The following is a 23,878-nucleotide window of genomic DNA, read 5'->3' as shown; positions in this document are numbered from 1 at the left end:
AACCAGATATCGAGGGTAGTAAGTCCAGGTATGATGTCATTGATAGGTGACGCACAGACACAGTCTGTGTCATGGTTAAAATTGTTTATTTCTCTGGAAACATTTGGGATAATGTAAGTACACAAGTCAACAAAATATATAACATTGTTCTAGTGGTTTTTGGATATTTTAATCAAAAAATCCTACATATTGTGCCTTTAACTGGTTGCATATGTCAGATTTATAGCATGACTGGGGCAGAGAAAAGCTGTTGCTATCAAACATTGTTTACTTATTCAACTAAGTCAGTGTAATGGTGAAGGGATATATCAAATAGGCCAATTGATGGATAGTTTGCGATGAAATTTCATGCTCCCTTGTAAAAGTACTTTTTAGTATTTTTAAAATACAAAAATACAGTAGTTTATTTTGATACATGGCGTGACTGCTGTATTTTGTAGTTTATTTTGATACACTTAAAATTAAGATATTTGGTATTTTATTTTAAAATACATTTTGATGTATTTTTGCCCAACCCTGAACCTATACTACATCATCATATGTTCTGTCATATAAACAGTATTTACAATTAAATAACAGCACAATTTACTTGCCTCAACCAACTCAGTATGCATTAGTAGGCTATTATTATTATAATTATTGTTTTTGTTGATCCATTTCATCTATTGACAAACTTTAATAGGCCTATGTGAACTATATTATCAGAAAACTGAACACATTTAGCGTCGTCAGGCTTTTTTTTGTGCTTCTTGCGCACACAAGTTTATGGGTGCTGTAAATTTTACCTGCCACAAGATGGCGCTGTTTTCGACATTCTTGGTGCTTTGAAACCTTTGGAGATTTAAGAGGCTTCATTTCTCCATCCCTACTCAATAGTTTTAGGCCTTTTTGCAAATGTTTCAGTCATACACACGTTTGACTTTACAACACACAAACGCACACCTTTATGTATTCTCATTCTCGCTTGCTCTCTTAATATGTCATGACTGCAAGCAGATAGATTTTAATAATCAATTTAAAAATTATGTAAAAAATAAAAACGGCATTAATTAACGCCCTCTCATGGTACGCACAGCTGCAGGCGCCACTGGTCAAAAGCATCATAAGATCGTGATTCTGTAACCTACGTATAATATTTTGTAATTTTTGGAGTTTAATAAAACATAAGGAATTTAAATAGGTAAATTGTCAAAACTCATGCCAGATATTTCAATAGCCTACCAAAATCACATTTTTATATTCTCGTACCGTACGTTCCTATACACAGTATTTGATTGATGCAAAACAAGAACTTTTTTTTTAACTCAAAGTAACTTGAAACTCTCACAAGGCCAAGGCTATCCCTGCTGAAAAAAACAGTATATGCTGGTTAAGGTAGGTGTTGTAGCTGCTGGTCCTATGCTGGTCGATCCTGGACCAGCATAAACCAGCTCAAACCAGCATACCAAAACCTACCTTAACCATACTATTTTTTCAGCAGTTTTATTTTTTACTCTGAGGAAGAAATTGGTCTTCTATAGTGTACTATGCATTGCTGCTCGATTTTAATTGTAACGATACAAATCACTGTTGTTAGGATTACCTTTTTTTCGATCGCACAACACAGACGCCGTGAACTGAGAACTGACCACCGCGTGCATATGGACTACATTACCCACAATGACCTATTGTAAACAGGAAGTGCGTCACGGAATTTCAAACCTGTAGAGCTCATACTGAATGATCAGTTATTGGTCATTCTATCTCTAGAATTAAAGTGACTTTATGTGTCGGTTCTGGTAGCAGATATTCAGGATCTTTGACTCCGAAATACTGATTCAACAACATAAAGCTCTTCGCGTCCGGAACACAGATAGGATTTCATTTTACACCTAAATCCTCAGATCTGGGTCCTAATAATCATCCACACAGAACCAGAACCAGAACCAGAACCAGCAGCAAACGCGGTTCTCCAGCGGGTCCAGAGCAGGATTTGAACGATGATCAGCTGATCTGGGTCTCAGCGCTCGTGCTTTTTTTGAGGCTGTCCCGGTTTCTATTGGTAACGGGCACGCGCACAGATTTCACCATAAACACTCCGGTTCTCCTGCTGGGAAGCAGATATGGTAAACATCAGCTTTCTTACTTATATAAAACACAGTATACACAAAAGTAATAATACATGCAATAATACATGCAATATAATACTACCAGGGGCGTAGGAGCGATTTTGAACCTGGGGTAAATGCCAGGGGTGTTCCCCAGATTTATATATATATATCCTCTAGGGGGGTCCGGGGGCATGCTCCCCCGGAGGAAAATTTTGTACATTTTAAATTTAAATGCATAAATCTGGTGTATTCTGAGAGCAAAATTACGTGACTAGATCAATAAAGAAATTTGTTCTCTTGTAAACAATTTTGTTCTCTAAAAGTAATTTATTTATTGGTGATGGTAGGGCACATTAGTCATGTACACAACATATAGTAGGCTAAATGATAGTTCATAAGTGGTCAAACATGTAGAGTATACAATTAAACCATTAAAAATATGTAGCAAAAGAGGTTACCTTTGTTGAATTAATTTATTAGTGGGAGCCTTTATCTTTGATTTGTTAACCAATCCAGAATGCACTAAACACAACATCTCATTATAGAGAAAAATAACAAATGAATAAAAATATATTCATAAGCTGACCAATAAATAAATAAGTAAACTAGTAAACAGTATATAATTCAGCAGCAAAACATATTCTAGCCTAAAAACTTTGCACAGTAATTTTATAAATCCAAATGTTAATAAAAAGTTTAAAATTACTATTTGTATTATGAAATTAGATTTATATGTAAATAATTATATGTATTTATATTAATGTAACATTAAAAGACGCTTATTTTAAATGTATTGTGCAGCTTTTTAATGGGGCAACAAGCTATAGATACGACAGAACTAAATAGGCTATTAATAATCTTTCAGTGTGCAAAACCATGATAATATGAAACGCTTCAAAACAACAGCAAAAAACGCTAATGCGCATCCCTGGTGCAGAATGATGTGCTTGAAGCAATATCGAGTCAGAGCGCGCAGTTGTGCTGCGCATTGAAAAGTTCACAGTACAAAGAGAATCCCTGTATCTAACAGTTTATTAATCATATGTTTCTTTCATTTTTAAATTCCAGTTATTGTGCGTGTGACACGAATTCATAGTCCTTGTGTTGTGCGATCTAACAGACATCCTGTAGCCAGTGTGATGACATCGTTCAGAAACAGCAATAAACTCCAGCAAGATAAAGTCATTTTATGCAAATCCACAGCTCTTTATCTACATATCAAGTATTATAATGGGAATATATCCCGTGCTGACTGTCGTTACCGAACGCGACGCGCTGTTTAAATGCTGAATGATTGACAGCTGTAGCGGAGGGAAGACGAGTTTCTGACCGTGAACTTATCGATGTATATTTCTTCTGTCCCTCACATGAAGCTATGGAATGGCTTCAGATGACTTTGAATATAGTGCACGAAAACTTAATTGGTGCTAGTCTACTTATTTTGCTCTATGTCTCCCACTTTTGCCATATAAAAGAGCGTGTGTGTGTGTAACCATAGCGACAAAACGACCAACTTTCGGAACCTGCACTTAAGCCTATAATTTCGTTTTTAAAAATTTAATTATGCATTTAAAAGTTGCAGAATGGATTAATTTGGAGACTCTGAAATCGGCAGAGATAGGCAGGCAATGCAAAACAAAATCTGACATTGGGAAATAGTGAGGGGGACAAAACTTAGATTTTGAAATGTGGGGGGGGACGTGTCGGGGGTAAAACAATTTATACAAGCCTGGACCATGTGATATTATTCTGTGGTTTAATACAGTACAATAATAAAATGATAGTAACGAATGATAGTAACTTCATCTTTTTCAGACCTCAAAACAGAAGAAGGGTCTCAGAGGTGAGTTCAGTTTGTGTTTCTCTCTTGTGTTTGATTATTATATGAGCTGTAACATATTTTCATCTTTCCCTCAGGATCTATAGATGACGTGTTAGGAGATGTGCTGGGCGATGATGATGATAAAGGTATTATTCACTGATCTAGTCACAGTATTTTCATGACAGCAGACGTGTTTTACCTGTTTTAAAGGTCCCGTTCTTCGTGATCCCATGTTTTAAACTTTAGTTAGTGTGTAATGTTGTTGTTAGAGTATAAATCAAATCTGTAAAATTTTAAAGCTCAAAGTTCAATGCCAAGCGAGATATTTTATTTAACAGAAGTCGCCTACATCGAACGGCCAGTTTGGACTACATCCCTCTACTTCCTCCTTTAATGACGTCACTAAAACAGTTTTTTGACTAACCTCCGCCCACAGGAATACACAAGAGTTGCGTTTGTAGAGTGTGTTTGTCGCCATGTCGTCGAAACGCTGTTATTTTCATCCCGCAGTCCAATCACCGGGTCTGATTCCGGCTCAAATTGATAGGCAGGGTATCCGCGGGTCCTTAAAAAGTCTTAAAAAGTCTTAAATATACTTTTCCTAATAAAAGGCCTTAAAAAGTCTTAAAATGTCTTAAATTCAGATTCGCTAGGTTTTAAATATTTTTCGTTGCATTACCGCAAAAATATTTTATGTTATGTTTTATATTTTCTCATACGTCACCGACGGAATGGTCCAGCCATAGACTGTAAAAAAATATGGACGTAGTGTCCGTGACGTCACCCATAGAGTTCTGACGCGCAAATGAGGCCGCGGCCATCTTAGCTGCACCTGACCGCACGTCGCTCACGGATAACTGAAAATGGGCAAAGAGGCGGGACGAAGTTGGAGCCCATGCGACTTGTTGCTGAAACCACGCCCGCCCTAGCTATCTATCTTAGATACTATCTAAAATATTAATAAAGATAACAATATCATTAGAAAGTACTAAAGGTTTACTGTCAATCTACGGTGATTTTTTTACGATAACGTTATAGATGCTCCAACACCAGTAGGCTAATTAATTTGTGTGGGGTGTGCAAATAACACAAATCAAATGGGATTTCATACCTTTATAATGAAATAGAGAACGCGAGATGAATCCAATCCGTGGCACTTGGGTAATATATATATATATATGTACCAGATGTATATCTCTCAAATGTTCTCTCAAACTAATGAGCACGTATCCAAAGTATAATTTTTCAAAATAGTGCAGCAGTTTTAGTTATATCCAAGCAGTGCTGTCGGAGTTGTATATCCTCCTGGTATTGTCATTGTAGTAAATGTCAGGGACAAAACTTTTAGCCAATGCCACGACGATCCAACAACGTGTGTTCCGCATGCGAGCACATGTACACAGACTGACATCTGTCTCGAGTATGCAGCAAGCCATATATTGTATAAAATAATACAGAAAAAAGCACAAATACGACTGAGATGCCAAATTCAGCGGCTGAAATGAGCTGCTGAGGTAACATGACGGCTCACAGACAGCAGCGGCATACCTGTCACTCAAGTGACCACGCCCTTAATTATGCAGAACTTTAAGGCTTAATATAATTTAAACGGATGAGCTATAAAAAAATTCACCCCCCTCAGAGTTGTCATGAAGGGCAAATTCGCAGTATAGACCAAAACCACAATATGAACCAGACTGTAAACATGTTTTTTTCTGCTGTAAACTTGACTAATTTAACATGATGGTCAATGAGATTCTGCTCACTTCTGCAGCCTGTCCCTAGCGGCCAGTCGATGAATTGCAGTTTAATTCACTTCCGTATTGGCTTCACGAGAAACAGGGGGAGGTTGCCGCTTGCGAGGCGCCATCTGCAGAACAAAGCTCAGCAAAGATGTAGGAATATCTGATCAGAGCTGTACACGGACACACATTTTTAAATAAATCTGCTGTGGCAAAGCTACTGCTAGTGATTTTCGGTTCTGGAAATCCATATATCCTTTGCTGAAACAAACTCGTCATGGAGAGCGCAGCTCATGGTCGCTTAGTAACGGCAGACGCCACCGGAGCGCCCGAGTGCTTTGGAACCAGTGTTGCCAACTTAGCGACTTTGTCGCTAGATTTAGCGACTTTTCAGACCCCTTTAGCGACCATTTTTCAAAAAAGCGCCTAGCAACAAATCTAGCGACATTTTGGACAAACCTCAGTAACTTTTCAAATGTCACTAGCACTGTCCTGTGAGCGCGAGGTCTTGCTTTCCCGCTGCCGTCATTGAGTGGCTGAGAGGAGCAGCAGCACCGCTGCCCAGCAAACATGCCAGTGTGGGCTCACTGCGGGTAAGTGTGGGTTTTCTGTGGGACAGTGTGGGCAAGGGCAAACCCTTTGGGGCCCCATGTGGGCTTTCTGTGGGCAAACCCACAGTGGGCTTGCCCACAGAAAACCCACACGGGCCCCCAGTGGGTTAGCCCATGCGGGGCCCATAGCAGTTTTGCCCATTTGGGCCCCCATGAGGGTTTACTCTGGGCAACCCACTGTGGGTTTGCCCACAGAAAACCCACACGGGCCCCCAGTGGGTTAGCCCATGCGGGGCCCATAGCAGTTTTGTCCATTTGGGCCCCATGAGGGTTTACTCTGGGCAACCCACTGTGGGTTTGCCCACAGAAAACCCACACGGGCCCCCCAATGGGTTATCTCATACAGGGCCTACAGAAGTTTTTCACTGTGCCAACATGAGTGTTTACTGTGGGCAGCCCACCATGTTAACAGCACAGTTAAATCATTGTTAAATCAGGGTTAATCAAACTATTTTTAACGATTCAGTCATATATATGTCATTAGATTCAACAGCCCACACCACTAAAACTGCACACAGTCAAGATAGCAAGGCAAGTGCTGTCTTTGCCTGTTGGCTTAGCAGCTGTTCCCCTGTTCCTTTAAAAATGTTGTTGCAGTGTTCTGCTAGTATGCAATATTAAAAAGAACTGTTTATAATGATTTCTTTCTTTTTTATATATTGGAATTATTGTTCAGGTACATTTGCAAAACAACTTAAAATGTATAATGTGCACATCCTCATGATTACTTAACATTTTCTTTAGGAAAATTGCATCCTATGTTTTGACTTTACTTAAAGCCATCAACAATGCATTTATAGAGGTTAGTAACTATTATCACTCACAATAAGTATTTATAAAAACACAACACAGGTATTAATAACAATATATTCACTTATTGGACAGAAATAAATATATAAATTTAACTATAACTGTTCTTTTAATGCAGTATATGTCTTAATGAGTTTTTAAAATATATTTACAGAATACTTAACATAAGTATAAATGGAGCTAAAATTCATTATAGGCATAGACTTAATAGAAAGTTTTACTGTATTTATAAAATAAAATTAACTTATTTGTCACAATAAAACAATGTAAATGGTTGATCAATGATGTATTTGTTTTGTAGACACACGCATATATATATATATATATATATATATATATATATATATATACATCACTGATGAATTTGATATTTTTATATATTTCTGAAATGGCAAAAAAGGAAAAAATATATTTTTATTAGTAATACGGAAGATGGCGTCATCACGTGATTAATTCTAACCAATGAGACTGCTGGAACTGCATCGCTAATGAGCTGTCATTCCGGATTCGACTGCACCGCCCAGTTCTGCTTCAAACCGGTAAGCTTTTTAAATTATAAGCTTTTTTTAAATGGTAATTTCTGAGATTTCTGTTAAAATTAGTGTAACAGATGAAAATGCTAATGAATTTATTGACTAAAATTAAATTACACCAATTTTTAGTGTTTTAATCTGATTGTAACATATGCTGCCGTTTAAATGACTAACGGTTATAACGGTCGACTAGCCCATTTTCTGGTAATCTATACTTTATATATGTACTTTAAAACTGCATAAATTCAATGCCTTGAATTGTTTTACATCCATTTTGGTGTTAATTTGATTTATTATTGTTCTCCTGTTGCTATGTTAGCGAACTACAACCGAGCTAGGCATAAATGAGTCAGTCACGTCCGTTTTATAGTTAAAATAGCGACGTAAACGAGGCCTACATTAAAACTCGTTACATATGATTTTATAACCGTTCATACATCGATAAACACTGTGCGCTGACAGTTCAGACAGCAAACCATATTTATTTATATACATGTGCTTTGTATTTTTATATTGCTATCATGTTAACGTGACCTAAAAATAACAAATTGAACAAGCTGGCGCGTGCACGGGGAGAGAGAGAGAGAGAGAGAGAGTTTCAATCAGCTCCCTAGTTCAGTAGTTAGGGCACTGATCAGGGAGTCGGCCTCATTCACTTTAATGAAATACTGATTCATGAGCTAGGGAGCTGATGAGCTGATTGAGACGCAGGGAGAGATAAGTCATTGGCCTGTGTATTTCAAATGAAATCAACCATCTGTAATTAATTAATTATGAAAAGATATAATTTCATGGCCTAACATTTTTAATTCAGTTATATTCACATTAAATATTGATGTATAATTTCTCTTGAATGTATAGGCCTACATTTCATCAGCATGTTCATCCATACAGAGCAAAATTTAACTGAAATATTCTTGTTTCTTTTTCTCCTTTTCATTGTGTGTAAAGAGATCATTGGTTCTGCTCTGTAAGTATTCGACTCGCTGTCTGACACATTCTCAGTTTTTGTATTGTTGATTGCACCAAATAACTGTACTTTCATAAACATTTTGCTTGTTATCTGTTAATCTTTTGGATATCACTGTATCTGACAGTACAGTGGTACCATGTGTCACATTCTCAGATGTCATTGTACATATTCATGAATAAAAGATTTAAACTGGCTTCATACCATTGAAATGTTGTTTGTCCTCTCTCTATTTCCAGTATTCTTTGCCATCTAGTCCTGATTCCTGACTACAGGTCTTAAGGATGACCAGGAACTACAGGACGGTTTGAGCTACACTCTGCAGGACGTTGGTCCTCCATGACCAGGACTGGACACCACTGTCGTGAGTGATCGATCTAGCAGTCATTCTGGATCTCTGAATTGTTATGTTCAGAACATATTGCAGGTGATCTCAGCTCTGGCCCTCGAGGACCACTGTCCTGCAGACTTTAGCACCAACCCTGGTCCAACACCTGAACAAGCCAATCGAGCTCTTTTACTGACTAGAAAGTCACATGTGGTGAGATTGATCAGGTGTGGACATAAACTGTGCAAGACAGTGCACTTCGAGGACCAGAGCTGAGAACTCCTGACATGCTGATTAGTCAGTAATCACTGATGAAAAATGAATACAGTACATTTTAATTTGTATAGATTTATTCAATATTTCTTTCTCTCTTTTTCTCCTTTGTGATTTTGTTAACCACAGCTAAATAAACCTAAGGAGAGCCGCTCAGGCACAAGCCACTGCATCTTTTGCTGAGTAAGTACATTTTTGACTGTCAGACACATTCTCAGTATTTGCATTTATTTTAATAAAAATTACATATTCATGCTGAAAGTTAAAGTCATCAATGATTTCTTACGTTAAAAGTATAGTTCTTCATGTTGTTCCAAACTTGTATTACTTACTTTTTTCTGTGGAATGCAAAAGAAGATATTTTGAAGAATGTTTCATCTGTTTTGTCCATACAATGTAAACTGCATTGGATCCCATTGACTTTTTATTGTATTGACAAAAACATGGTCAGTTTTCAAAATATCATCTTCCACAGAAGAAATCATGCAGGTTTGGAATGACATGAGGGTGAGTTGCAAACAATTTTTTTTCTTTACATCGTGTTGACAATTTTAGTAAATTGTTCTCATGCTCTCAGTTCATCATGCCCTCAGTTTATTCACTCTCTGTATCTTTCTCAACAACAGTCTAAAATTGTTTTTAACATTAATAAGCAACACATGGAACTATTTTTCAGGAACTCAAATTATTCTCAGGTTTCTCCAGTCAAAGTTCATTTAGATGTTCTCAAAAGATTGTTCCCTGGGTTGGAAATGTCCTAACCCTTGAGAAAACACAAATGTAATGTATACAAAACTCGTGTTTTGTTTTTTGTTTTTTAAATTAATGTTTCAATTGTTGTTGTTTTTTCACTTTAGACAAAAAAGCGCACAAAAAGCGGCCAGGCCACAGCTTCCGAAGTGGAAACTCCTGTTAAATCATGGCTCCATAATGCAAGAGACCGGGATGGTGGAAGGAGCAGAAGAACCAGAAGACTGGAGATCAGGCAAAGATCTACTGGTACCCGAGGGGATTGATCACTCATCTCCATCCACAAATGAATGATTTCTGAATGATCATGTGACACTGACAACTAGATGCAGGCTGCTGAATATTAAGTTTTAACATCACAGGAAAATTTTACTTTGTAAAATATATTAAAACAGTTCAGGGCTTGACATTAAGCCTTTTCCTGTGACGAGTAAATCGGTCATTCACAAACTTTGTTGTAAATACAATTTATTCTGCAGCATCAGTGTTAAGGCCGGCTGTGACATGTATAAATCTCCATATTTATGATATTTTTACCTTTATAAAGCGCATTTTCCCCATTATTAAATAAATGCTTCATCTTTCATTTTAAATTCTTAAATTTGATCAATAAATTAAATTAGTGTAATAAGACACTGTTACTAGTCAAATTAAATAATTTACACTGAAAAATTACAACTGCATTTAAAAATGTTGTGAGATTAGATAATAAAAAATGTCAGAAAGAATGATACTTTTAAACATGAAACTAAACTGCCAGTAGGTGGCGGCAGGTAACTCTTAATGAGTGAGTCATTGAGTCATTAATTCAAACAATGACATGAAATCAGTGTCACATTTTCAATTGTGATGGAATTCAGCACTCTTGGTCGTGCTAGTTCACCCAAAAATGAAAATTCTGTCATTACTTACTCACCCTCATGTCGTTCCACACACGCAAGATCTTCGTTCATCTTCAGAACACAAGATATTTTTGATAAAATCCAATGGCTCGTGAGGAGCCAGAAAGGAAACTGTTACTAAAAACATGTTTAAAACAGTTCATGTGACTTCAATTGTTCAACCTTAATGTTATGAAGTGAAGAGAATACTTGTGCCGCAAAAAAACAATATAACGACTTTATACAACAATATCTAGCACTCGTCACTGAACTAAACACTGCTTCATGAAGCTTTGAAGCTTTATGCATCTTTTGTTTCGAATCAGAGCGTGTATCAAACTGCCAAAGTCACTTGTACCATTGAAATCTTGAAACACTTATGATGCAATGAAGCCTTGTTTACTGAAATCATGTGACTTTGGCAGTTTGGGATCGTATGATACATGCTCGTTATTTAGTCTTTTTAATGCACAAAAAGTATTCTTGTCACTTCATAACATTAAGGTTGAACAATTGTAGTCACATGAACTGTTTTAAAAATGTTTTTAGGAACAGTTACCTTTCTGGGCATTTTGAAAGTCTAAGTTAACTTGCTCTCAGTGCAGGCCTCACAAGCCATTGGATTTTATCAAAAATATCTTAACTTGTGTTCCGAAGATAAACGAAGGTCTTACGGGTGTGGAACGACATGAGGGTCAGTAATTAATGACAGAATTTTCATTTTGGGGTGAACTAACCCTAAAACTGAGTTTCTTTGAGTGAGCTGGGCACATTTGTTGCGATTTTTCCTCGAGAGGCTGTGCGAGTCTCAACAGGACAACCTTGTTACCGTCAGTACACAATATATTATATAATTTTTTACTATCAGTCACCTTTTACACTAAATGAATCCAGAACAATTCTCATGTTTTTGGTGATTCCCTAGTTATTTTTTGTTATTGGCATTTTTATCAGGCTGCTTGTCCAGTCGGGCAAGAACAATTCTCTTTCACTTGCCACTTCAAAAAATCCACTTGTCCTAGACAAGCATTAATGTCAAGCCCTGCAGTTATTTTAAGTTAATATTATTTCAGAATATTACTCTTTTTAATGTTTTTTTTTAATCAAATAAATGCAGCATTGATGAGCAGAAAGAACTTTTTTCCAAAGCATTTTAAAAATATTACTGAACTTTTGAATGGTAATGTATAGTGTGTGTGTGTGTGTATATATATATATATATATATATATATATATATATATTTTTTTTTTTTTTTTTTTTTTTTTTTACATGAATGTGAATAAATGAAATTATTTGAAACATATGACTTTCAATGTATTCTTTCAACAAGTGAACTTGTTTTGTGTGTGTTGTGGCAAATGCAAAGTAGAACCAAACTAATCTTGTTGTTTGTTAAAGCTAAAGGTATGTTCTTACACATCTGTGCATTGTTCACAGTATGCCCACTCTTTTCCCAGTGTACCCACAGTATACCCACACTTTGCCCACAGTGTGGGCTTGCTGTGGGCCCACAAATGGTTAGTTTTGCTCTGCTTAGTGTGGGCCAGCCCAGTCAGCCCACACTTTGGGCTGTCCCACTGGCGCCCCACCTGGGTCCCATAGTGTGGGGCCCACACGTGCCCCGCATTTCACGCCGGTATCTGGGCCCACAGTGGGCTGCCCGCAATGGCCCCACACGGGCCCCAAAGAAGCATGTTGTGCACGGCATCTGACAGACGTGAATGAGCGAGTGCATACGAGCACACTGTGTTGCCACGGACCAAACACTATTCTGATTCTCCTTTGTTTTATATTTAAAGAATTTAGTTTGATGGTTTTAATTTCCATTTTTCTCGTGTGCTTATTATCACTTATTTTACTCACTATCACAGAGCCTTAGTTCATCCTCTCTGAATTCATGTAATTTACAAATGTATAAAAATGTCATTCATTATATCATACGTGTTTTGTTGCCGGACAAAAAAAATAAAACATAGGCTATATATATATATATATATATATATATATATATATATATATATATATATATATAGAGGTGGGCATAGATTAATTTTTTTAATCTAGATTAATCTAGATTAATTTTGGAATTAATCTAGATTAAAATGGCTCATTTGAATTCTGCCGAAGACATGTGGACTTTTATAAAGATCTGATTGGCCATTAACTTTTAAATGCATCATTATGCATTAATATGAGGAGAGTTCTCCACATGAAAGACTCGCGACTGCATAGGGCTGGACGATATGGCCAAAATTTATATCACGATATAATTCTTAATTTCGGTCGATACGATATAATTCCGATATCGATATGAACTATATAATAGCCTCAGAAAAACTGCCAAGAATGGCCACAACGGATGTCTGTACCTACAAACGTCTGAAAAATGAATTTGCCGAATCTATGAAATCTCTTCCTATAAAACTATATAATATTTTAGAAATAAAAACAGTTCAAATAAATTTATGTTTAGCTTTTATTTGTATTTAGCCTTCATACAAACATGAAAAATAAACATAAGACTCACTCACTTTAGTAATATTAATATCTTTAACATTAAACTATAACGTAGGCTGATTTTATTATCCTTAATATAGATTAAAACAAAAGTGCTTCAGCCAAGATAAAGATTGTGAGCAGTAAAAACAGAAAAAAAACAGTGAGAAACAACAAAAACATTGCTGGGGCAGGGACATTGTTGAGTGTTGATGACACTAGGGGTGCAACGGTTCAAATTGCTCACGGTTCGGTTTGTATCACGGTTTTAGGGTCACAGTTTCGGTATAGCACATACCGAACCGTACCGAAACCGTGACCCTAAAAATAGGACTACTGTCAAATAAAAATAAAGAAAATAAGAACAAACAATCAAACTACAAGCAACATCACATAAGTACAATAAAGCAAATATTCAAATAAAATAAACAGTGCTTTTCAGTTTTTTCAGGTATCTAACAGTAGTTTTCAGGTACAGAAAATGGATAATCAAATATAAAATAACACTGCATATTATCTTTACTGTATAAAATAAATAACGATTAATCATTATTGAAGTTACAAAAACTATTCAGTCAAGAGCAGTGAATAATTTCTTTGTTATTTGTTGTTTGATTTAACATTAAAAACAGGCAGCAGGAATAGTTTTTTTTTCCCCTTTAAGACATGCACGATCCAGTACATATACTGTTACACATGCGATGTCTTCCTCGACTGTTATACATTCACTTAAGACATAACTGACTATGTTTGCTAGGATACTCGACAAGACGGGCATGTTGACAATTTTTGTATGAATTTGTCCGCCGAAGCGCAAGACTTGAAAGAGAACTCAGTATTTGCGCGCTGTCTGAAATAAGCGTGTGCGCGCTTCGGATGAGCGCACACAAATCTTCTCACAGCGCGTGCGAGTTCTCTTTCGCGTCTTGTTCTTGAAGTTTTAAATCAAGGCTTAAATGAGTTTAGTTTAAACAGATAGCATCGTGTGCTGTTCAGGTCTCACCTGCGCTCGCGCGCTATCAACACCCGGGTGATGACGGCGTAAATGACTGGACATTAGAGCATATCGTTAGCCTCATAGCATAATTGCCTAAGTCATTCATTTTCAAATGATACTTAGGCAATTATGCTATGAGGCTAACGATATGGCACTAGCTGTTAACAGTTTACAAAGACTGACTGTTTTGTCCACGCTTTTTGATTATCGTTGTTGTAACGTTTTGCGCATCCATCGACTGAAACATACATTATCTGAACTCTGTCTGTCTGTTTTCCACATTGCTATTTTAAACAAACCATATTAACCAATAGTTAAGCTGAGCACTGGCTGATGGCTGGGTGTCTCTGTGGTGTACGTCATCACGCAAATAGCCAATCGCGTTCTGCTCTTTCTAACGGCTGCGCCTCAAGTCAGTGAGAAATGTTGTAATGTATATATCGAAATACCGGAAATATGTTTAAAAGTCATATCACCGTTATCGAAAAAAATTATATCGCGATATATATTGATATTGAATTATTGTCCAGCCCTACGACTGCATATCAACGTGCTGCATTTCTCTCCGATACGGTAGGAAATTAGCTAAATGAAATGTTGAGGATGTAAGATGATTGACAGGGCAGTTTACGGTGACAGGATGCGACAGAGAGCAAAGACGCAATTGTATGACGTGATAGTATGTCCCAAAGCTTGTCTACTCTTTTGCTACACACTCAAAAGTAAGTACTTTTTGTTCACATAAAGAGTACATACTTTTAGGGCGTAGTATAAGTAGGCGAATTGGGACGCAGAAAATGACTAAAAGTAATCCGCCATTTTGTCCGACAAAGCAGATAGGAGTTAGAAGATTAACCTCGGTGGAGTTGAACTTTTGTATATTATATTTTGTATATTGACATCTTTCCGCGTTTGAAACAACATTGATTCTCATGTTCATTCATGGTTATTTGATGCTATAAATGGACTCGTAGTAAGAGATGATCGGTTTACGAGCCTCTTGAGCTGAGGCGCTACAGCAATATGTCACGACCATGGTAACGACACATTAAAGAAAACGGGTTTTATTGTTTGAATTTCTTAAAAAACTACACAGTTTTAAAGCTGGGACTTTGTTAAATATCATAAGTTACCTGCTCTGTCTTGTCTGTCGACGTGTTGTCACTGTCCTCTTTGCTCCGTGATGCATTTATCACTGCGTGTGGCGTGACAGCACCACGGCTTGTCGGACAAAGCAACAGTAACTAAGGGGGGCGGGTCTTTGCGAAGGGTCAGTTCGGCTAGGTATACATCCGCGCTAAAATATCAAGGTGAAAGTCATCATAGCTTGCGTAGTATAGACCCAGCTCCCAACCCAACTTTGAGAATAGATTAACGGCGATATTTTTTTTATCGCCCGATAAGAGTCTCGCGTTAACGCAGCACGTTAACGCCGTTAACGGCCCACCACTAATATATATATATATATATATATATATATATATATATATATATATATATATATATATATATATATATATGAGAACAGCTTTATTTGACATTCGGCTATATTATATTATATTGTATTAAAATACAGTAGGCTATGTGAGCACGGATTAGGAGAGAAAACACATTAGGCAGGCAGAATGCAACCGACGTGATGACGTCACGAATATGCTAATTTTCGCATGACGTCATCTAGCGACATTTAGCGACTTTTTGGGCAGGCTTTAGCTACTTTCCTTTGAAAATAGTTGGCAACAGTGTTTGGAACGCTTTGGAAAGGAGAAAGCGGCGCCGACGCGTTTTCCATGCGTTTTTAGACGCGACATATGAACCAAATGTGCCAAATGCGAGTACAATCAACGCGGAAACGTGTTTGGTAACTTTTTTTTTTTTTATGAATGGTGGTATTAAATATATAATTTGCAACGGCTGTGATGTAATTATATAAATAATAGTCTGACGCGCTGCATGCTTGCTGTAACAGTGGTGTTTTCATTTTCGATTAACTGTAAATGCTTCTTTGTTTGTGACGTTTAAATTTGCATTTGGGAACGCATTATTAGTCATTAGAATCGTATATAATTCAAATAAATGCTGTTCATTGAACTTCCTATTTTTCAAAGAAAACTAACAAATATCACCATTTCCACAAAAATATGAAGCAGCACAACTGTTCAACACTGATAATATCAGAAATGTTTCTTGAGCATAAAATCAAATTGTAATGATTTCTGAAGGATCATGTGACACTGAAGACTGCAGGAATGATGTTGAAAATGATCACAGGAATAAATTACATTTTATAAAATATTTTTTATAAAGTATAGAAAACTTTTTATTTGTAAGAATATTTCGCAATGTTGCTGTTTTTACTGTATTTTTGATCAAATAAATGCAACCCTGGTGAGCAGAAGGGACTTTTTTTAAAATCAATAGTTGTTTCCAAACATTTCGCAGGTACTTTAATAATAACAATTCTATTTATACATTTAATATATTATATTATATTAATTATTATCATGATTATTAAATGCTGCTTTTTATTTTTACAGAACAATAGTATGTATTATTACAATATATGACATATCTTTTAATGTGATAAAATATATATATATATATATATATATTTTTTTTTTTTTTTTTTTTTTTTTAAAAAGGTGCCAGGACGTGGCTCTAGCTGATCACATATATATATAATGTGTGTGTGTGTGTTTCCATAACAGATTTGGTCTTAAATTTCATGTGAGGTGGTATTAAAAAGGTCTTAAAAAGTCTTAAATTTAACTTGTTCATATCTGCAGATACCCTGGATAGGGTAAAATTAAAGACATGTTTACAATAACACTGAGCGCGTGCATCTCCATGTTATGGTAAGAGGCGTGACCTTTCCGGGCACAGTGCGCTCAGAGCTGTCGAATCACAACACAGGAACCGCTGACACAATCAGAACTCGTTACGTATTTCTGAAGGAGGGACTTCATAGAACAAGGAAGTCATCAGCCCGTTTTTATGACAGTGGAAACAGCGGTATACAGATAAGTAAATTATGTGAAAAATACTGTGTTTTTTTACACGCGAAACATGAACACATGTTATATTGCACACTATAAACACAATCAAAGCTTCAAAAAAAACACGAAAAACGGGACCTTTAAAGGCGAGTGTGTTCGATCCACAGGTCCGGTGAAGGTGCACTCACCTGCAGTCATGTCCAGCAGACCCGCGGCCGTCCTCACGTCCCGCAGCGGGAAGAGGTCTGTCTGATAATGGTTGATCAGAGGGTGCATTGAGCTTCATTTGAGCTGCAGTAACTAATACACAATATATAGTCGTTTATCACAGACCATCTAGAATGAACCTCAACAGTCTGACAGATGAACTGAGACACAGATAGAGTCTGTCAGCTGTGTAAACGTCTCATAAAGCTGCTCTCTTTGTGTTCAGATCACTGCTGGATGATTATTTCTTCAGTAAACTGGCAGAAGAGGCTGAGAGAGATGAGGAGGTGAGGCACGAGCTGCTGATCAAACACCTTTAATTATTATATACATCTCAATTCATATTTAATAAAGCACTTTAAAAACTACAGAGTAAACTAAAATGCTGCACAATTAAAAGAAACTAAGATAAAACAGGCAAAAATGTAGGTAACGCTTTATTTTAGTGTCCTTGTTACACGTTACATGTAGTTACTGTAGTAATAACTATAAGTTATGCATAATTATATGCAAATAACCCTACACCACACCCTATAGGCAAGAGAAGTGATTCTTCCTCATGCATAATACCGCAATTATAATCTTATGCAAACTACAGCGCAGTGATTGGATTGAATGAGCTTTAAGTCATGAATAAATGTAGAAACTGTTGACGTCAGCATGTTCGACCAGCCCACACTTGGAGCCAACCAGCACTCCGGATCTTGCTGGTGGTACACGATGACATCAGATTTTGTGACGTTGCTCCGACTTTGCTTTTCAAACCGGAAGACAGAAATCGCTCTGAAAAATGCAAAAATAACTAATTTCAACTTTTAAATAAAATGAATGAGTACCTTTAGTGTTTTACCTTTAGTGTAGTGCTGTTCACAGCTCAAAAAATGTGTTCTGGGGTTTCATGACCCTTTAAATACTTATAATATTGCATTATTAAATATTACCATGTGTCACAGTTGGTTGGAAATAAAGGAGAATTGCAGGATCTAAATGCAGCAGAAAATGTTTATTTAACAGAACTAGAAACAAAAACACTCTTGACTATAAAACGAACAGAACAACCAGTAGAATGTAACAGAGAACTGACAACGAACAGAAGGAAACGCAGGGTTTAAATACAAAGTGAACTGAAGATCTAATTAGATTAATTAACAGGACACAGCTGAACTAAAACACTAATCAAATCAGAAACTATAGTAACAAACAAGTGGTGGGAAACTGTGAACAAGTAGAGAACAACTAATTACAACTAATGACTAATGAAAAACAAACTCTAAACATGAACTACTGAACAGGGGGGTATTCCAAAAAGCAGGTTATGTGGCATACTTGGGTATGTTTAAGAGTAAGTAAGCGGATAACCTCAATTTTCGGTTCCAAAAACGGAGGTAACTTTCAGGATATGTAAGTAGCCATAGCAACTTGCTCTCTGAACATAACCCGCTCCGGAGCAGGTTAGGTTCCAGGTTTAGTTTGCTTAAGAGGTATTCAGATGCATGTTATATAATTAATATAGTTATATTAATGTAACTAAGTTTGTTATGTAGTTACAGTTATACACTGCGTTCCAAATTATTATGCAAGAGACAAATCAGTAAGATTTATGTACAATAAACATTCAGATTTTAGTTTTTCTAAGAAAATGTTTGTTTGTTTATTTATCCATGTCTTTTTAGATAACTGTTATCAATCTCAGACAAAATAATTTGCCAGATCTATGGAAACCCTACTTAGAGGTTGTTCCACATTAATAAGCAAGTCACAGTTCCCATGCAATATGGAGAGGAAGAAAGATCTTTTTGAAGATGAAAAGCATGAAATTGTGCAATGTTGTGCAAAAGGCATGAAAACAACTAATATTGTGTGAAACTGAATGTAGATTATCGAATTATCATAAGATTTGTGAGTGATTTAGAGCACAGCAGAACTTGGTCAGATAAAGGCTTATTAATGAAAGTTCCTGTCAAAAAATGTAATTGCATTAAAAGGGCAGCTATAAAAAAGCCAGTGTTGAGCAGCAAACAGGTATTTGAAGCTGCTGGTGTCTCTGGAGTCTCAAGAAGCTCTCCATGCAGGCTGGCAGTTGTGCGTAAAGATGCATTTCAGCCGCTCCAAACCAAACCTCACAAAGAGAAACATTTACAGTGGGTTTAGAAATACATGAAGACTCATTTTTAAATAGTTTTATTCACTGACTAATGCCGTACTACAGTGGATGGTCTAAATGGATGGATTTCTGGATGGTTGGTGAATGGCCACCATGTTCCAACAAGACTGCGACGTCAGCAAGGAGCTGGTGGGTGATGATTTGGGCTGGAATACTGGGAAGTGAGATGGAGGATATTAAAATGACTTTTGCAAGATATGTGGAGTTCATAACTGGCCATTTTCAGCTATGGTATAAAAAGGAGGATAGTGGATAGTACAATGCACTATTGTACAATGCACTATGCACTATCCCATGCTGCAAAAAAACACCACAGCAATAAAACTGTTTGAAAATGTATTTGTACACCCACTGTAAATGTTTCTCTTTGTGAGGTTTGGTTAGTGGTGTCTAAAATGCATCTTTACGCACAACTGCCAGTCTGCATGGAGAGCATCTTGAGACTCCAGAGACACCAGCAGCTTCAAATACCTGTTTGCTGCTCAACACTGGCTTTTTTATAGCTTCCCTTTTAATACAATTACATTTTTTGACAGGAACTTTCATTAATAAGCCTTTATCTGACCGAGTTCTGCTGTGCTCTAAATCACTCACAAATCTTAAGATAATTCGATAATCTCCATTCAGTTTCACACAATATTAGTTGTTTTCATGCCTTTTGCACATCATTGGACCATTTCATGCTTTTCATCTTCAGAAAGATCTTTCTTCCTCTCCATATTGCATGGGAACTGTGACTTGCTTAATAATGTGGAACAACCTCTAAGTAGGGTTTCCATATATCTGGCAAATTATTTTGTCTGAGATTGATACCAGTTATCTAAAAAGACATGGATAAATAAACAAACAAACATTTTCTTAGAAAAACTAAAATCTGAATGTTTATTGTACTAAAATCTTACTCATATGTCAACTGCATAATAATTTGGAACGCAGTGTATATACAATATAATACTTTGGGCTCCCCCAAAGTCCATGGTATAGTATATATATACAGTGTTCAAACTATACCGTGGATTTAAAAAAAAAAAAAAGTATAACGTTCAGTTAGGCCAAGACATCGAGAGTCACGCAGACCTATAACAATCCAGCCAGAACACATAATTGCAAATAACATGCCTTACCTTAACACAGAATCGACCACAACTCCAACTTTTATATTTTTTCTATGAATCTTTGAGTTAACATGTACTAAACAGTGGAATTTACACCACAGTGCCCCCACACCTTGATGCTCATGACAAGAATAGCATGTATAGTTATCTTTATTGAAGTGAATTAGTTTTAAATCGCCGTCATGCATGAATGAATGATATTTTTGCTATTTTACACATAATAATCCACGATAATCACATTACACACAACTGAAATTGCACATCAAAATAACACATTGTCATTATTTTTTGAGACCCCCTAAAATTTCACAAATCACATTTTCAGGGGAGCCCATGTCTTATTAAGGGGAGCCGCGCTCCCCCTAGCTACCCCGTAGTTTGCACCCATATATATATTGTTGACCCATCCCTTAACCCTTACCCCTACCCTTAAACCTACCCATACCACAACTGTTTCTAACAATGATAATAACTATCAAAGTATCAAATCAGCATATTAGAATGATTTCTGAAGGATCACGTGACACTGAAATAAATAACACATAACAATTGCTGCAATAAAAATATATTTATTTTACATATTTACTAAATTAGAATTATTGAATGCAAAAAATAAATTACTGTTATTTCATGTTATGACCAAACAAAATGTTTATGTTTCCATTTGAAAGAAGTTTGTATTTTTCTAATGTCAGGTATGCATCTTTTTACTCTTTTTCTGAGCATTTGATGTTTTGTATTGATTGTCTTTGAATTGATAGTGTAATTGGCATGATACATTTACCTAATAAATTGTTACATTTGGTTTTATTCTGACTAACTCTGAAATTATTGACTTCAGTAGATTACGATGTATCCATTGTTACTGCGAATCTATGACCAGGTTTAAGTACATACAAGATCTCGGATTGTATGGAGCGTGGGGCACATCTGGCGAGATACTAGGTTTCTGACTAACTGCTTGACTTTAAGTTGTTATGCAATCACATTCACTATATGGGGCTAGACAAAGGTGTACTGGTCATAACCTCTGGTCATTGCCTCTGCTTTAATTAAGTTGTTATATAGTTATATTATTAACTGTATGGGGCCATATAAATTACTATCGAGGGACGACATTACCTCATAGTACTGGTCATAACCCCTGATTATTGTCAGAGCTTTAACTAAGTTGTTATATAGGCGATTGTATGGGGCTACATGGGTACCTTTTAACAATAGCAAGCACTGGCCACATTGTTAAATTGCTTTAGCCATAACCTCTGGTTATTGATCAGACTGGCAAGTTTGTGATCGTGGGCCCGCATAGCAGCTGGTGCGAGGACCCTGTGCGACTCTGAGAACTGAATGAACGAGTACAATAAGAGTAAAGAGTTAAATAGAATAATCAAAAGTCTAGATAAATTATCATATACCACACCACTACCATATCTCCTAGGCCTACGGTTCAGATATCAACCAAGCCTACCTGGGTGGGGTGGGTTAGCCTCCCGTTCAGTGCTACACAGCTGGCTCTTCGCCCTCAGTGAACAGCTATGCCTGCTAATGCACTCCCACGGCCCACTCTGTTGCGACTGTTTGGCAACCTTGACTGACTTTGTAAAATCCGTTGAGATATCTTCATAAAAAAACATTTTTTTTTTTCTTTTTTCAGACAGTCAACTTCTGATACCCCAAATGGATTCTCACTCTACAACAATAAACAGACTGAGACAATACTATCAGAGTTTGAGGGCAGTCCCCATTCTCATTTTATTATTTCTTGCAAAGGCAAAAGCTAAATACACCACTCTATGCCAGCTAAGCTGGAATTTCCATGGGCCAGATAAATAATTACATTTTAAAGTGTACCCTCTGCCCTACTCAGTATTATGTTCTCTCTAAAAAAAAAAAAAGTGTCTCCTTTGATCTTCTGAGGATTGTGGTCTGGAGCTGGCATCCGCTTGCTGCTTGCTTGAATGCTGTTTCTCTCTTTCAACAGATCTTCTACACACACACCAGCTCTAAGGGCCCCTGTTTTTATATTCACTTTTGAGACACATTATCTCTTCATTTACCCACATGTTCCTTCTACTTGTGTTAACATATTAGCTTTGTGTATCAATTGCTATGTTATTTGCATCTAATATCTTTTTTACTTGCGCCATTACATTTCCTGTTTGTGTCAGTGGCTTTAGTAATACACACATTTTTTATTGTACATTTTATCAGATTTCTACCTTGCTAGACATTTATTTCCTAACTGTCTTCATTTTTGGCAGTTACACGCAACTATGCTCTTGTAGCCCAGAACCCATGTTCACCCACATACATTATGCAACATACTTCATTTTTACAGGATGTGGTATACACTACACTTGAGCGCACAGCATGTTTGTGTTTTTATATCACCTTGTGTAAACTTCATTCCCCCTAGAGATTTTCCAAGATCAACAATTTTCTGCTTTTTGTGATATGTTTTCTTATAATTTAAATCTTTATTAAATTGTTTGGAAGAGAACACTTAATTTCTCTTGACACCTTGCATACACATAACACATCTACTTCTATAATTAAAATCATGTAAATTGTTAGGCTGCATAAATTAGGTCAGCCAGAACCGGGAACACTTCCCATAACACCTGATGTACTTGCTACATCATAAGTAAAATGGTATCTACGCTAAAATTAGTCTCTCTCTGTTTATCCCAAGATTTACTATAGTCTGCCATATCCAGGTCTTATCCAGATGAGATGAAGAAGAAGAGATGTAAAAAAGACTAAGCGTCAGTGCACATGCACATTCAAACGCACATACCTATAGACTAAACATGTGAATGAACGGCAAGAACGCATTGAAAGTCTTTCGTTTTCAGTTAAAAAGATGTCATTTAAGTGGCCCCTGAGTTAATAATGAATGATTTTCGCAACAGAAGTGATTCAATCAAAAACTTACTTTAGCTCAATAGTAACTTTTTCCTAGAGCTGCTGTAAAGGCAAAATAATCACTTCCATTAATTTTTTCTATTATCACTGCTGCTTTGAAACAATCTGTATTGTAAAAAGCACTATATAAATGAAGATGACTTGACTTGCTACCCTGCAAAAAAAAA

General features: G+C 36.5%; 2 protein-coding genes and 2 long non-coding RNA genes across 5 annotated transcripts in view; 2 read left to right on the top strand and 2 right to left on the bottom strand.

Moving 5' to 3' along the window:
• The window catches only part of LOC125274010, a 30,518-nt gene extending 14,464 nt beyond the window's left edge, over positions 1-16,054 (bottom strand). Inside the window, exon 1 of the mRNA XM_048200022.1 lies at positions 15,438-16,054. The gene's annotated coding sequence lies outside the window, so the exon portion shown is untranslated. The remainder of the gene's footprint in view (positions 1-15,437) is intronic.
• On the top strand, positions 309-4,222 carry LOC125274243. The gene is made up of 3 exons (XR_007186217.1): positions 309-2,105; positions 3,906-3,933; positions 4,008-4,222. It is a non-coding gene; the product is annotated as an uncharacterized LOC125274243 (long non-coding RNA).
• On the top strand, positions 7,426-10,904 carry LOC125274209. Its single transcript, XR_007186199.1, has 5 exons — positions 7,426-7,614; positions 8,560-8,578; positions 8,818-8,942; positions 9,309-9,362; positions 10,037-10,904. It is a non-coding gene; the product is annotated as an uncharacterized LOC125274209 (long non-coding RNA).
• A 6,453-nt stretch (positions 16,055-22,507) lies between the features above and the next one.
• The window catches only part of LOC125273965 (interferon-induced very large GTPase 1-like), a 35,484-nt gene continuing 34,113 nt past the window's right edge, over positions 22,508-23,878 (bottom strand). For both annotated transcript variants that reach the window (XM_048199885.1, XM_048199874.1), the window contains one exon: positions 22,508-23,865. The gene's annotated coding sequence lies outside the window, so the exon portion shown is untranslated. The remainder of the gene's footprint in view (positions 23,866-23,878) is intronic.

This window comes from Megalobrama amblycephala, linkage group LG1, assembly GCF_018812025.1.
Source record: "Megalobrama amblycephala isolate DHTTF-2021 linkage group LG1, ASM1881202v1, whole genome shotgun sequence".
Classification (NCBI taxonomy): Eukaryota; Metazoa; Chordata; class Actinopteri; order Cypriniformes; family Xenocyprididae; genus Megalobrama; species Megalobrama amblycephala.
This window is presented reverse-complemented; position numbering and strand designations above follow the sequence as displayed.